The following is an 11239-nucleotide window of genomic DNA, read 5'->3' as shown; positions in this document are numbered from 1 at the left end:
TTTTTTGCGTTACGCGGGCCTCTCACTGCTGTGGCCTCTCCCGTTGTGGAGCACAGGCTCCGGACACGCAGGCTCAGCGGCCATGGCTCACAGGCCCAGGCGCTCCGCGGCATGTGGGATCCTCCCGGACCGGGGCACGAACCCGTGTCCCCTGCATCGGCAGGCGGACTCTCAACCGCTGCGCCACTGGGGAAGCCCCTGACATCTCTTTTGTCCAAGTCTTTTTTGACTAAAAACACTTATTTTTGAACACTGTATTCACCATACTAGGTGTTCAGTCTGTGACACACAATTTAATCGACACAATTTATGGAACACTGACTGTATATTTCAAGACCCATGTTGGGTGCTAGGGGGCTATACTGTATTTGCAGTATGGTAATTCTCCGTTCTCCTTCTAAGTCTTTTAATCCTTAAAGCAAAACTTTTTTTATTTTAAAACTTGCATAAAACATGTAGAATTATACAATTCAACGTAGTACACGTTTATAGAGTTCCTATTATGTTCAGTACATAATACTATGTGCAGTGAGAGATAAGAAGATGAACAAGATTAAACCTCTGTCCTTGACGTGTTTTTAATCTAGAAAGAGAGAAAAGACTAATTACTCAAAATAATTACATCTAAATTGCTTATAGTAAATAGGATACATACAAAATAGGGTAAGTGGTGCGTGAACTATGAACAAAGGCCTGTGGGAGTACAGAGAACAGCACTGTGGAGCACAGTGTCCAGGGCTGGGTAAGGGCACCGTCAAAGCTGAAATGCTGGTGTTAGTGGGAAGGTGAGAAAAGAAATTGATCCGCCATGTACCCAGCAGTGGGCAAAGCACATTCATTTTTTAAAAAATTTTTAAATTTAATTTTATTTTTTATACAGCAAGTTCTTATTAGTCATCAATTTTATACACATCAGCGTATACATGTGAATCCCAATCGCCCAATTCATCACACCACCACCACCACCCCAGTACTTTCCCCGCTTGGTGTCCATACGTTTGTTCTCTACATCTGTGTCTCAATTTCTGCCCTGCAAACCGGTTCATCTGTACCATTTTTCTAGGTTCCACATATATGCGTTAATATACGATATTTGTTTTTCTCTTTCTGACTTACTTCACTCTGTATTACAGTCTCTAGATCCATCCATGTCTCAACAAATGACCCAAATTCGTTCCTTTTTAAGGCTGAGTAATATTCCATTGTATATATGTACCACATATTCTTTATCCATTTGTCGGTCAATGGGCATTTAGGTTTCTTCCATGACCTGTCTATTGTAAATAGTGCTGCAAGGAACATTGTGGTGCATGTGTCTTTTTGAATTATGGTTTTCTCTGGGTATATGCCCAGTAGCGGGCTCAGGGTATATACCTAGTAGTGGGATTGCTGGGTCATATGGTAGTTCTATTTGTAGTTTTTTAAGGAACCTCCATACTGTTCTCCATAGTGGCTGAACCAATTCACATTCCCACCAGCAGTGCAAGAGTGTTCCCTTTTCTCCACACCCTCTCCAGCATTTATTGTTTCTAGATTTTTTGATGATGGCCATTCTGACTGGTGTGAGATGATATCTCATTGTAGTTTTGATTTGCATTTCTCTAATGATTAATGATGTTGAGCATTCTTTCATGTGTTTGTTGGCAGTCTGTATATCTTCTTTGGAGAAATGTCTATTTAGGTCTTCTGCCCATTTTTGGATTGGGTTGTTTATTTTTTTGTTATTGAGCTGCATGAGCTGCCTGTAAATTTTAGAGATTAATCCTTTGTCAGTTGATTCATTTGCAAATATTTTCTCCCATTCTGAGGGCTGTCTTTTGGTCTTGTTTATGGTTTCCTTTGCTGTGCAAAAGCTTTGAAGTTTCATTAGGTCCCATTTGTTTATTTTTGTTTTTATCTCCATTACTCTAGGAGATGGGTCAAGAAGGATCTTGCTGTGATTTATGTCATAGAGTGTTCTGCCTATGTTTTCCTCTAAGAGTTTGATAGTTTCTGGCCTTACATTTAGGTCTTTAATCCATTTTGAGCTTATTTTTGTGTTATGGTGTTAGGGAGTGTTCTAATTTCATTCTTTTATGTGTAGCTGTCCAGTTTTCCCAGCACAACTTATTGAAGAGACTGTACTTCTTCATTGTATGTCCTTGCCTCCTTTGTCATAGATTAGTTGACCATAGGTGCATGGGTTTATCTCTGGGCTTTCTATCTTGCTCCATTGATCTATATTTCTGTTTCTGTGCCAGTACCATACTGTCTTGATTACTGTACTGTACTTTGTACAAAGCTACTGCAGCTTTGTACTACAGTCTGAAGTCCGGGAGCCTGATTTCTCCAGCTCTGTTTTTCTTTCTCAAGATTGCTTTGGCTATTCAGGGTCTTTTGTGTTTCCATAATCTGTGAAAAATGCCAGTGGTAGTTTGATAGGGATTGCATTGAATCTATAGATTGCTTTGGGAAGTAGAGTCATTTTCACAATGTTGATTCTTCCAATCCAAGAACATGGTATATCTCTCCATCTGTTTGTATCATCTTTAGTTTCTTTCATCAGTGTCTTATACTTTTCTGCATTCAGGTCTTTTGTCTCCTTAGGTAGGTTTATTCCTAGGTATTTAATTCTTTTTATTGCAGTGGTAAATGGGAGTGTTTCCTTAATTTCTCTTTCAGATTTTTCATCATTAGTGTATAGGAATGCAAGAGATTTCTGTGCATTAATTTTGTATCCTGCTACTTTACCAAATTCATTGATTAGCTCTAGTAGTTTTTCTGGTAGCATCTTTGGGATTCTGTATGTATAGTATTATGTCATCTGCAGTGACAGCTTTACTTCTTCTTTTCCAATTTGGATTCCTTTTATTTCTTTTTTTCTCTGATTGCTGTGGCTAAAACTTCCAAAACAATGTTGAATAATAGTGGTGAGAGGGGACATCCTTGTCTTGTTCCTGATCTTAGTGGAAATGGTGTCAGTTTTTCACCATTGAGGACAATGTTGGCTGTGGGTTTGTCATATATGGCCTTTATTATGTTGAGATAAGTTCCCTCTATGCCTACTTTCTGCAGGGTTTTTATCATAAATGGGTGTTGAATTTTGTCAAAAGCTTTCTCTGCATCTATTGAGATGATCATATGGTTTTTCTCCTTCAATTTGTTAATATGGTTTATCACATTGATAGATTTGCGTATATTGAAGAATCCTTGCATTCCTGGGATAAGCGCCACTTGATCCTGGTGTATGATCCTTTTAATGTGCTGTTGGATTCTGTTTGCTAGTATTTTGTTGAGGATTTTTGCATCTATGTTCATCAATGATATTGGCCTGTAGTTTTCTTTCTTTGTTACATCTTTGTCTGGTTGTGGTATCAGGGTGATGGTTGCCTCATAGAATGAGTTTGAGAGTGTTTCTCCCTCTGCTATATTTTGGAAGAGTTTGAGAAGGATAGTTGTTAGCTCTTCTCTAGATGTTTGATAGAATTTGCCTGTGAAGCCATCTGGTCCTGGGCTTTTGTTGGAAGATTTTTAATCACCGTCTCAATTTCAGTGCTTGTGATTGGTCTGTTTATATTTTCTATTTCTTACTGGTTCAATCTCAGAAGGTTGTGCCTTTCTAAGAATTTGTCCATTTCTTCTAGGTTGTCCATTTTATTGGCATATAGTTGCTCGTAGTAATCTCTCATGATCCTTTGTATTTCTGCCATGTCAGTTGTTACTTCTCCTTTTTCATTTCTAATTCTATTGATTTGAGGCTTCTCCCTTTTTTTCTTGATGCGTCTGGCTAATGGTTTATCAATTTTGTTTATCTGGTTTAGAACCAGCTTTTAGTTTTATTGATTTTGCTACTGTTTCCTTTATTTCTTTTTCATTGGTTTCTGATGTGATCTTCATGATTTTTTTCCTCCTGCTAACTTTGGGTTTTTTTTGTTCTTATTTCTCTAATTGCTTTAGGTGTAAGGTTAGGTTGTTTTTGACATGTTTCTTGTTTCTTAAAGTTAGGATTGTATTGCTATAAACTTCCCTCTTAGAACTGCTTTTGCTGTATCCCATAGGTTTGGGGTCATTGTGTTTACATTGTCATTTGTTTCTAGGGTTTTTCTGATTTCCTCTTCGATTTCTTAAGTGATCTCTTGGTTATTATGTAGTGTATTGTTTAGCCTCCATGTGTTTGTATTTTTTACAGATTTTTTTCCTGTAATTGATATCTAATCTCATAGCGTTGTGGTCGGAAAAGATACTTGATACAATTTCAATTTTGTTAAATTTACCAAGGCTTGATTTGTGACCCAAGATATGATCTATCCTGGAAAATGTTCCATGAGCACTTGAGAAGAAAGTGTATTCTGTTATTTTTGGATGGAATGTTCTATAAATATCAATTAGGTCCATCTTGTTTAATGTATCATTTAAAGCTTGTGTTTCCTTATTTATTTTCATTTTGGATGACCTGTCCATTGGTGCAAGTGGGATGTTAAAGTCCCCTACTATGATTGTGTTACTGTCGATTACCCTTTTTATGGCTGTTAGTATTTGCCTTATATATTGAGGTGCTCCTATATCGGGTGCATAAATATATACAATTGTGAAATCTTCTTCTTGGATCGATCCCTTGATCATTATGTAGTGCCCTTCTTTGTCTCTTGTAATAGTCTTTGTTTTAAAGTCTACTTTGTCTAATATGAGTATTGCTACTCCAGCTTTCTTTTGATTTCCATTTGCGTGGAATATCTTTTTCCATCCCCTTACTTTCAGTCTGTTAGTGTCCCTAGGTCTGAAGTGGGTCTTTTGTAGACAGCATATGTACCTGTCTTGTCTTTGTATTCATTCATCCAGTCTATGTCTTTTGGTTGGAGCATTTAATCCATTTCCATTTAAGGTAATTATCGATATGTATGTTCCTATTACCATTTACTTAATTGTTTGGGGTTTGTTATAGTAGGTCTTTTCCTTCTCTTGTGTTTCCTGCCTGGAGAAGGTCCTATAGCATTTGTTTTAAAGCTGGTTTGGTGGTGCTGAGTTCTCTTAGCTGTTGCTTGGCTGTAAAGGTTTTAATTTCTCCATCAAATCTGAATGAGATCCTTGATGGGTAGAGTAATCTTTGTTGTAGGTTTTTCCCTTTCATCACTTTAAATATGTTCTACCACTCCCTTCTGGCCTGCAGAGTTTCTGCTGAACGATCAGCTGTTAACCTTTTGGGGAATCCCTTCTATATTATTTCTTGTTTTTCCCTTGCTGCTTTTAATATTTTTAATTTGCATTTAGTTTTTGATAGTTTGATAAATATGTATCTTGGCATGTTTCCCCTTAGATTTATCCTGTATTGGACTCTCTGTGCTTCCTGGACTTGATTAACTATTTCCTTTCCCATATTAGGGAAATTTTCAACTATAATCTCTTCAAATATTTTCTCAGTCCCTTTCTTTTTCTCTTCTTCTTCTGGGACCCCTATAATTCCAATGTTGGTGTGTTTAATGTTGTCCCACAGGTCTCTGAGACTGTTCTCAATTCTTTTCATTCTTTTTTCTTTATTTTGCTCTGCAGTAGTTATTTCCACTCTTTTATCTTCCAAGTCACTTATCCGTTCTTCAGCCTCAGTTATTCTGCTACTGATTCCTTCTAGAGAATTTTTAATTTCATTTATTGTCGTGTTCATCATTGTTTGTTTGCTCTTTAGTTCTTCTAGGTCCTTGTTAAACATTTCTTGTATTTTCTCCATTCTATTTTCAAGATTTTGGATCATCTTTACTATCATTACTCTGAATTCTTTTTCAGGTAGACTGCCTATTTCCTCTTCATTTGTGTGGTCTGGTGGGTTTTTACCTTGATCCTTCATCTGGTGTGTGTTTTTGTGTCTTCTCATTTTGCTTAACCTACTCTGTTTAGGGTCTCCTTTTCGCAGGCTGCAGGTTCGTAGTTCTCGTTGTTTTTGGTGTCTGCCCCCAGTGGCTAAGGTTGGTTTAGTGGGTTTTGTAAGCTTCCTGTTGGTGGGGACTAGTGCCTGTGTTCTGGTGGATGAGGCTGGATCTTGTCTTTCTGGTGGGCAGGTCTGCATCTGGTGGTGTGTTTTTGGGTGTCCATGACCTTATTATGATTTTAGGCAGCCTTTCTGCTAGTGGGTGCGGTTGTGTTCCTGTCTTGTTAGTTGTTTGACATAGGGTGTCCAGCACTGTGGCTTGCTGGTCGTTGAGTGGAGCTGGGTCTTAACGTTGAGATGGATATCTCCTGGAGAGCTTTTGCTGTTTGATATTACGTGGAGCTGGGAGGTTTCTGGTGGCCGAATGTCCAGAACTCGGCTCTTCCACCTCAGAGGCAGAGGCCTGACACCCAGTGGGAGCACCAACATCCTGTCATCCACATGGCTCATAATAAAAGGGAGAAAGAGAGAGAGAGAGAGAGAATAAAGTTATTAAAATTAAAGGTAATTATTAAAAATAAAAAAATTTCAAATGTAATTTAAAAAAAAAGGAGAAAGAAGAGAGCAACCAAACCAAAAAACAAATCCACCAATGATAAGAAGTGCTAAAAACTATACTAAAAAAAAAAAGGGCAGACAGAACCGTAGGACAAATGGTAAAAGGAAAGCTATACAGACAAAATTACACACAGAAGCATACACATACACACTCACAAAAAGAGAAAAAGGAAAAAAAAAAATATATCATTGCTCCTAAAGTCCACCGCCTCAATTTGGGATGATACCTTGTCTATTCAGGTATTCCACAGATGCAGGGTACGTCAAACTGATTGTGGAGATTTAATCCACTGCTCCGGAGGCTACTGGGAGAGATTTCCCCATCTCTGTGTGTAGGTCGCCTGAGGGCGTCTGTTCTTCGCTCAGACAGGACGGGGTTAAAGGAGCAGCTGATTCGGGGGGCTCTGGCTCACTCAGGCCGGGGGGAGGGAGGGGTGCGGATGCGAGGGAGGGGCACCGAGTGCGGGGCGGGCAGAGGCCGGCGTGACGTTGCCCCAGCCTGAGGCGCACTGTGCGTTCTCCCAGGGGAGTTGTCCCGGGATCCTGGGACCCTGGCAGTGGCGGGCTGCACAGACTCCCCGGGAGGGGAGTGTGGATAGTGACCTGTGCTGGCACACAGGCTTCTTGGTGGCGGCAGCAGCAGCCTTAACGTCTCATGCCCATCTCTGGGATCCGCACTGATAGCCGTGGCTCGCGCCCATCTCTGGAGCTCCTTTAAGCGGCGCTCTTAATCCCCTCTCCTCATGCACCGCGAAACAAAGAGGCAAAAAAAAGTCTCTTGCCTCGTAGGCAGTTGCAGACCTTTTCCCAGACTCCCTCCCAGCTAGCTGTGGCGCACTAGCCCCCTTCAGGCTGTGTTCATGCAGCCAACCGCAGCCCTCTCCCTGGGATCCAACTGAAGCCCAAGCCTCAGCTCCCAGCCCCCGCCCGCCCCGGCGGGTGAGCAGACAAGCCTCTCGGGCTGGTGAGTGCTGGACGGCACCGATCCTTTGTGTAGGAGGATCGCTTTGCCCTCTGCACCCCTGTTGCTGCGCTCTCCTCCATAGTCCCAAAGCTTCCCCCCCGCCCATCCTCCGTCTCCGCCAGTGAAGGGGCTTCCTAGTGTGTGGAAACCTTTCCTCCTTCACAGCTCCCTCCCAGAGGTGCAGGTCCCGTCCCTATTGTTTGTCTCTGTTTTTTCTTTTTTCTTTTACCCTACCCAGGTACGTGGGGGGGGGGGTTTCTTGCCTTTTGGGAGGTCTGAGGTCTTCTGCCAGCATTCAGTAGGATCCAAGGAAAGCTGTTTGTTGCTGAAATCTGTAAGTGAAGCTGCTTTTGTCTCTGTTTATTCTTTTTTCTTTTGCCCTACCCAGGTATGTGGGGAGTTTCTTGCCTTTTGGGAGGCCTGAGGTCTTCTGCCAGTGTTCAGTAGGTGTTCTGTAGGAGTTGTTCCACATGTAGATGTATTTCTGATGTATTTGTGGATAGGAGGTGATCTCCACGTCTTACTCTTCCGCCATCTTGAAGGTCTCCTCCTCCATTATCTTATTCTTTTTTAATGGCTGAGTAATATTCCATTTATATATATAACTGGACTATATATTAATATTCCATGTATATATATAAATGGGATATATATATATATATATATATATATATATAGTCCATTTATATTCTTGCCTTTTGGGAGGTCTGAGGTCTTCTGCCAGCATTCAGTAGGATCCAAGGAAAGCTGTTTGTTGCTGAAATCTGTAAGTGAAGCTGCTTTTGTCTCTGTTTATTCTTTTTTCTTTTGCCCTACCCAGGTATGTGGGGAGTTTCTTGCCTTTTGGGAGGCCTGAGGTCTTCTGCCAGTGTTCAGTAGGTGTTCTGTAGGAGTTGTTCCACATGTAGATGTATTTCTGATGTATTTGTGGATAGGAGGTGATCTCCACGTCTTACTCTTCCGCCATCTTGAAGGTCTCCTCCTCCATTATCTTATTCTTTTTTAATGGCTGAGTAATATTCCATTTATATATATAACTGGACTATATATTAATATTCCATGTATATATATAAATGGGATATATATATATATATATATATATATATATAGTCCATTTATATATATATCAGAGTGTTTCCATGTCTTGGCCATTGTAAATATTGACGCTGTGTACACTGGGGTGCGTGTGTCTTTTTGAATTAGAGCTTTTTGTCTTTTCCAGATATATGCCCAAGAGTGGGATTGCTGGATCATATGGCAACTCTATTTTTAGTTTTTTGAGAAACCTATATACTGTTTTCCATAGTGGCTGCACCAATTTAAATTCCCATCAACAGTTTAGGAGAGTTCCCTTTTCTCCACACCCTTTCTCCAGCATTTATTATTTGTAGACTTTAATGATGGCCATTCTGACCAGTGTGAGGTGATACCTCAATGTAGTTTTGGTTTGCATTTCTCTGTTTGCCACATGTATGTCTTCTTTGGAAAAATGTCTATTTAGATCTTTTGCCCCTTTTTTGATTTTTGTTTGTTTGTTTTGTTATTGAGTTGTATGTGTTGTTTGTATATTTTGGACATTAAGCTCTTGTCAGTTGCATCATTTGCAAATATTTTCTCCCATTCTGTAGGCTGTTTTTTCATTTTGTTCATGGCTTCCTTTGCTCTGCAAAAGCTTATAAGTTTGATTAGTTCCCATTTGTTTATTTTTGCTTTTATTTCTATTGCCTTGGGAGGCTGATCTAAGAAAACATTGCTACTATTTATGTCAGAGAATGTTTTGCCTATGTTCTCTTCTAGGAGTTTTATGGTGTCACGTCTTAAGTCTTTAAGCCATTTTGAGCTTATTTTTGTGTATGTTGTTTGGGAGTGTCTTAACTTCATTGATTTACATGAGGCTGTCCAGTTTTCCCAATACCACTTGCTGAAGAGACTGTCTTTTCTCCATTGCATATTCTTGTGCTCTTTGTCAAAGATTAATTGACTATAGTTGTGTGGGTTTACTTCTGGGCTCTCTATTCTGTTCCGTTTATATGTCTGTTTTTGTGCCAGTACCTCACTGTTTTGATTACTGTAGTTCTGTAGTATTGTCTGAAGTCTGGAAGGTTTATGCCTCCAGCTTTGTTCTTTTTCCTTAGGTTTGCTTTGTCAATTTTGGGTCTTTTGTGGTTCCATATAAATTTTAGGATTATTTGTTCTAGTTCTGTGAAAAATGTTATGGGTAATTTGATAGGGATTACATTAAATCTGTAGATTTCTTTGGGTAGTGTGGCCATTTTAACTGTATTAATTCTTCTAATCCAAGGGCATCAGATTTCTTTCCATTTTCTTGAATCACCTTTGATTTCCTTTATCAGTGTTTTATAGTTCTCAGCATATGTCTTTATCCTCCTCGGCTAGGTTTATTCCTAGGTATTTTATTTCTCTTTGATGCGATTTAAAATGGGAATATCCCATTTTCTTATACTTTGTGCTAGTGTCCCAGTGTCCCTTTTTCCTTCACACAGTCTGTTAAGAGATTCACCCAAGCTTACCCTTGTTCTTGTTTGCCTTCCCTTACTGGCAGTTCTCCTGTTTCTGCCTCTTAAGTTTGCTAGCTTCAGATTCTAATGCCTAATATCTATTTTCAGCAGTCCTCTTCTTGATAACCCTTTGGATGCTTCTCTAGCTTATAGACCTAGATAACCATTTGCTTACCTCCTGTGGACCAGCCTTTAAGGCAGGGGATATGGCAATGATTAAGACCTGGTTCTTGCTCTTCCATAGCCTGTGGTCTAGTGGGAAAAGGAGCTAAGTAAATAGAATGTTTATACACTCAGTGTGCTAAGTGGAAGCATAGAAGAGTTGCCAGGTGCAGAGATACCCCAGACCAGGGAGTGACTTAACTTGGTAGATAGAACAACATGAAAAGACATGTTTAAAAGATGCCTCTGCTTCCATTTTATTTATTCCTTGTTCTAAGGTCTATTAACCTATTGTTGTATTTTGGAGGATTATTAGGTGCTTTCTTTTTCTCTGTGCTCGTTGGATATTTGAAATAGGAGAGGTGAGGGACAGGATTGAAAAACAATCTGCCTTAAGGAAGCAAAGAGGTAAGATTTCCTTTTCTTCTACCAGGAACACAATACTTCCATGTAGAGAGAATATTATAGAGATAGTTTAGAGCAATTTTTAGAGCAATTTCTGATTTATTGGAAAATTCCTTATAAAAATTAATGGGTTTATTTGATTATGCTGTTTACTCTGAGCAACTACTTAGACACAAGAATATACAATGTAGAACCTGTTGTGCAGCATAAGGTAGGAGCTCATAAATATTTATAGAATAAGAGACTAAATTAATAGACAACCCTCCCTGCACCCTTCACCTAACTATTTTACTCTTCCTTCTGGACTGAGAGTGAAGAACAGTCAATCATTGCCAGAGAATCTTTTTCTTTTCTTTTCTTTTTCATATCTTTATTGGAGTATAATTGCTTTAAAATGTTGTGTTAGTTTCTGTTGTACAACAAAGTGAATCAGCTGTAAGTATACATGTATCCCCATATTCCCTCCCTCTTGAGCCTCCCTCCCACCTCCCTATCCCACCCCTCTAGGTGGTCACAAAGCATCAAGCTGATCTCCCTGCACTGTGCAGCAGCTTCCCACTAGCCATCCATTTTACATTTGGTAGTGTATATATGTCAATGCTACTCTCTCACTTCGTCCCAGCTTCCCCTTGCCCCCCCGTGTCCTCAAGTCCGTAGAGAACTTTTTTCTTGATTCATTCACACAAGTATGGTTTGATAATTATACACATGTTTTCAGTTGCTTTTTAGGGA

This window comes from Lipotes vexillifer, unplaced genomic scaffold (genome assembly GCF_000442215.2).
Source record: "Lipotes vexillifer unplaced genomic scaffold, Lipotes_vexillifer_v1.1 scaffold113, whole genome shotgun sequence".
NCBI lineage: Eukaryota > Metazoa > Chordata > Mammalia > Artiodactyla > Lipotidae > Lipotes > Lipotes vexillifer.
Note: the sequence above shows the minus strand (reverse complement) of the source record.